Source organism: Erpetoichthys calabaricus, chromosome 7 (assembly GCF_900747795.2).
Source record: "Erpetoichthys calabaricus chromosome 7, fErpCal1.3, whole genome shotgun sequence".
NCBI classification, from domain to species: domain Eukaryota; kingdom Metazoa; phylum Chordata; class Cladistia; order Polypteriformes; family Polypteridae; genus Erpetoichthys; species Erpetoichthys calabaricus.
Window position 1 is genome coordinate 621952 of NC_041400.2, and position 5465 is coordinate 627416.

Sequence of the window (5465 nt, forward strand, 5' to 3'; positions counted from 1 at the left end):
GCTAAGTTTTCTGTTGCCTTTTATTTGGTTTCTCCTGTTGTAGTAAAGCTGAAGACCCCCGGTGCCCCAGCCAGGGGGCTTCTCTTCGGGGTTGTGGACGACTCTTTGTTTTAAGGGAAGAATTGACTTCCAAACATTTTAGTGAAAACTGCCCTCGTTTTGACCGACCGACTTGACGTGGACGACGTGACACGAGTAGGACGCTGCTGTTGGCTTTCATTTCCTTTAAAACAAACGTCATGAGCTTCACTTTACGTAAAGAGTCTCCTGGGTGGCCCTACAAAGCACAGGGCTGACATTTAGAAGATCATCTTCAGGTGGGCCGCTCCTCTGAACCTGTGTGGAGACGCTGAGCGGCTCAGAGGTGGGCTTTTGGGGGACGACGGCCTTCTGCTGCTGTGATGGCCGCTGGTCCACATTGTCAGGCGCTTGTAGTGACGGCCAGGAGACCACCGGCTCCAGTGGAGGGGGGCCAGCAGCATGACTAGAAGTCACTGTTGGGGTCACAGCTGGGAAGACGGACCTCTGGGAGCAGAAGTGGCTCCTCACAGCGGGGGGAGAATTCTGTTGAATCCCACCGATGGAACTCGCTGCCTTGAAGCAAAACGGTGCCCTTTGGTTACTGGGTTCAAAACCAAGGAGCTGGTGGTGGATTTTAGGAGGACCAGACCCCTCATAGACCCCGTGATCATCAGAGGTGACTGTGTGCAGATGGTCCAGACCTATAAATACCTGGGAGTGCAGCTGGATGATAAACTGGACTGGACTGCCAATACTGATGCTCTGTGTAAGAGAGGACAGAGCCGACTATACTTCATTAGAAGACTGGCATCCTTCAACATCTGCAATAAGATGCTGCAGATGTTCTATCAGATGGTTGTGGAGAGCGCCCTCTTCTACAAAGTGGTGTGCTGGGGAGGGAGCATAAAGAAGAAAGACGCCTCACGCCTGGACAAACTGGTGAGGAAGGCAGGCTCTATTGTAGGCACGGAGCTGGACAGTTTGACATCTGTGGCAGAGCGACGGGCGCTGAGCAGACTCCTGTCAATCATGGAGAATCCACTGCATCCACTGAACAGGATCATCTCCAGACAGAGGAGCAGCTTCAGCGACAGACTGACTGGGATTAATAAAGTATCTTATCTGTCTATAAAGTGACGCCTGCTGAGTCCTGGCCTCTACCACACACACCCTACACGGGTCCAACTGGTGTGACCTGGCCTAAACTGGAGAAGTCCCAGCTCCTGACAGACAGATGACAGTCTGGGAATTGGACACCAGTGGGCCGTGGCAGCCAGCAGCATTTCAGTGGCGCAAGTCGTCGTCACTCGTAGAGTTACGGTGTCCCGAATCGATGTCACCTGTCACTTTTGTCACTAAGTGTTACAGAGTCCCGAGTCGATGTCTTTGCACCTTCTCTGGGAGGAGCGTAGCTTTAGTTGCTTCAGCATCTTAAACTGACCCTGTGACGATAACATTGGGGGCCGCCACCCTGCGCCTGATGTGACCAGAGAGACCCCGAGTGACACTGACAAGTCCAACAATGGAGTGCATGTAGAGCTGCAGCCGTGTGGTCGCCCGTCGTGTCTGGGGTCCTCTCTGAAAGCTGACTACTTCGGTGAGGGACCCCCTTTGTGTTTGTCAGCGACTCGCTCGGCTGTCTGGGTGTTCACCGGTGAGGTCTCCACTCTTACCAAGATGGTGAGCCTGATGGGCTGAGGAGGTCATTAGGCTCGTATTGTGATCTGGTGCTGAGGGTTAGGTGATGCATCCCGTGTGTGTTTGGCCTGCCCGAGACCACCAGGCTGAAGACGTGCCGATTGTCAGGTGGTCTCTTGGAAATGATGAGGGGGAGGGCGGACGGCGGTTTACCTGCTTCTAGAAGTTCAGTTAGAAAGACGAAGGCCGCACACGGTGAGGCGCCAGCTGTGACCTTGGGACGCACGTGCGGTGTGTCACAAGGGGACTGGCAGTGGCCTCGATCGTTCACTTGTCATTGTCCTTTGGACATACGTGATGACCTGGACTGTTGTTCACTTTTCTCTCCATTTTTGAAATGTCATTTGTTTCGTTTCCAGGTGGCCGGTGGGGCGCCAGTGGGGCGCCGGCAGGACAGGACTTGCAGTTAAGGTGCCATGTGATGTGTGCGTTTATGTCCCCGATCCTCCTTCATGGACTCCAGTCCTGTTGTCATCTAGAGTTTGATACGAGTGTCGTTATCCTGCACTAAATAATGGAGACCTCCTCCTCAGAGTGATGGCTTCTGGGATACTTCAGTTCCTTGGTGGGTTTTTGGGGGGGGGGGGGTTTGGGGGTCCAGGACAGTGGCAGACTGATGTCACACACAGAAAGACGCCATTGCAGCCCATGTAGCGGTCCGATATGTAGAGGGCTCTATAGAGTTTACAGCCCACCGAGATGAGACCGTGTCCTGTGTGTCTGACCGGCGGGCAGCACTTTGTCACAATGCCACTCAAGTGGGCCTGGGTCTTCTGGAAGATCCCAGCGAGAGTCGGACATTTCAATACGAGGCACAGGGTACCAGCGTGCTTTGTGGTTCATTTTGAGGACAGCGGGTGGTGAAGAACCAAAGAGCTGGCGCCAAACGAAGCTCCGTGCCCACCACACGATTGTGCAGCACTCTTTCATTTGACGAGGGTGTGGTGCCAGACGTATGCCCTGCAGTCACTCATGGCCTGCACATGTCGTTCATCTCATTACTGGGCCAACTCACTCAGGCAGTGCCCGTCGTGCCCACTGCTCGGTCTCTGTTGTGCCCCACCGCACTAATATTCTGGTCTTTGGGTACCTGAATTCTTGGCCTTCCTCAGTTTCTTGCCATGAATGCCATCCTCTGTTTGTTCCACTTTCTAATTATGTGCTGCGTTTGCGTTAAGAAGCAAATCAAAAGGTTATATATATATATATAGGGGGCAAATTTAGACCCTCAATTAATAAAATGCCAGCGGCACCTCAGTCACTGGATGGGCGGAGACGCAGCTGCCACTGGTTGGTGTGCCTAGAAAGCCCCTTACAGTGCCACCTGCAGGTGCTGTGCCAGGAGCCTTGGTGCCCCCATGTGTGGTGAAGGTGCCAACACTCTTTTTCAGCCATACAATCTACAAGAAGGCTTGGCAGCTGTGTGGCATTACTTTGATGATCTCAGTTGGCATCTCACTCTATGCAGCGGGCTGCCCACCCCATCGCGCTTTCCCCTTTTTGGTTTCTTTCGAATTTGTTTGCTGCTTCTCCTTAAGCAGCTGCCCACCAAAACGTGAATGTGGCCGAGAATCGAGTGGTGCCAAGTGTTCTTGAAGGAGTCGTCCACCCCAAGACGCATGAGAGAGGAGCGGGGAGCGCGGTAGGCAGTCTGCAGGGTTAAGGTGTATGGGGGCCTCGGGCAGCGTGGAATAGGAATGGAGAAATGCCATGTGGGCAGCATGTGGGCGAGACGAAGCACAAGAGAAATTATACAAGAGATTGAAGTCCTCCATCTTGAATGTTCTTCACTTGGTGGCCATCATCAGTTCTTCTCTCCTCACTTGAATTTCAGGTGTGCTCTTGTGTACCCCAATGGGAAGCCCACACCTGAGGTGGCCAAAGGCCTCGTGATGGCGGCCGCTGTGCCCGAGTACTTTGGGGGCTCGCTTCTAATCGGCGGGCACCTGGAGTTCCTCGGCTGGCCAGTGTGGCACATTCACGTCAGCCCCAGCTTGCTTGTGGTGGGCCGCCGTTGGCATGTTGATGCTGACGAGATTCGACTTTCATGCTCGTTTGACCCACAACACCTCCAGGAGTTCTCGGAGTGACGTTAATGAAAGGCGAGCAGAGACCTTTCTACATACACGGAGGTTTTAATGATGGCCCCGTTAAATCCACACACCTCCCCCTTTAAACTCTGACCCTCGGTGGTCCTCCACTTGAGAGCAGCGGCGTTGAGGGCTCACGAGAGACATCAGTGCCAGTGTCGCTGTGCTCACGTCTTCATTATTTCTGTGTTTAAACGAGATGTCACTGCCACCACATGAGTGGTCTCGTGTCACGCGGCGGTGACTCCATTTTACGTTTTAGTAGACGGCTCTGCCCGCGCCGACACCACACTCAACTTCTGATTTTTCCTGACATTATGCATGCAGGCGTCTAACCGGGAGCTCGGGCGTCTCATGGCCAGCGCACCCGATGAGGGGGCCGTCGTGACTCGTCATTTTATGGATTATTTGTCGAAATGTGAGACGTGACTCGAGTGTGTAAAATCACAAAGAGAAATCGTCCAGAGGACTGAGACGGTGACTTTAAAGTGACTTTGTCCAAACACGGGGACACCGCTGGCAACTTGAAATGAGGGAGAGGACCACAGGAAGAAGAGGCCAAGTGGTGTGGTGGGCCACAGGACTCTACGTGTTCACAAGTCACCGGTGTGGCACATTAAGAAGGGTGGGCTCAGGAATGTAACGCCATCTGGACGGGCGAATGAAGACTCGACATCGTGTAGGAAGCTCTCCGCATCACAGACTTTCAGGGGGCTCCTCCACATTTACGCCAACGCCGCATCACCTCTCGTCATTTTCTTTGTAGTGCCTGTGGGGGCCGCGGCAGCTCTTTTGTTAAATTTCCCCCAAGTTCTGCTGATCAGCTGAGCCCCTCGGCCAATCGGACAAACCAGCGGGACGGCCTGAGTGGCCTCCTCGGGGCGGTCAGACTTCTTGTGTTCTCTGCAATGGACCACCCAACCGACTCGGCCACGGCTTCACGTGCTGACCTGTGCGTCTGGACCGTTGAGGACCCTCGGTTTCAGCAGCCCACCATCAACGCTCTCTTCTTTGGGAGTTGGGCGGCCTCATGAAACATCTGGCCGGTGGGGTTCTTGTTCTTCACGACTGGCACAACACATGAGAGTGACGTGAGCTCAAAGGCCGCCATTCATTGGTCGATAAGCCGCGGTGCCCGCGATTTGGCCGCCTGTGTGCTGCACACATGCGTCACGCCCTCGAGGTTTCGCTCGCCTTCCTGTAACGTTTAACTATTCACACGGCTGACATGTGGCACTGGGTAGCCAACGGCAGGCGGGACTCCTGCCCAACTGGATTATCAGGTACGAGTCGTCACCGCTTCTTATGGCCATTTTGATGTCGTGTGCCGTTGACCCACAGGGGTCCTCATTCCAGCCCACTGGCTCAGCGGTTTTCTGATCTCCCTTTGCCACCAAAGCCCGACATTTAACGGTTTGTGGTTTCCTCGACTCAGTAGCGGGTGCCCAGGGTTAGTAACTGCATTCGGTGAACAGAAATCAAAGACCACTCGGAGGGTCCGACACCAACCCCACACTTCAGACCCCAAGTGCTGCTCTCCGTCCCTGGCCTGTGCCCCCAGAGTGCTACTGGTTTGACCCCCGTCTGCCGGTGGTTTTTGCGAAGCTGTGAGAACAGAGAGTGGCCAGGGTGGGCCCGGCGGTCACAAGCAGACCC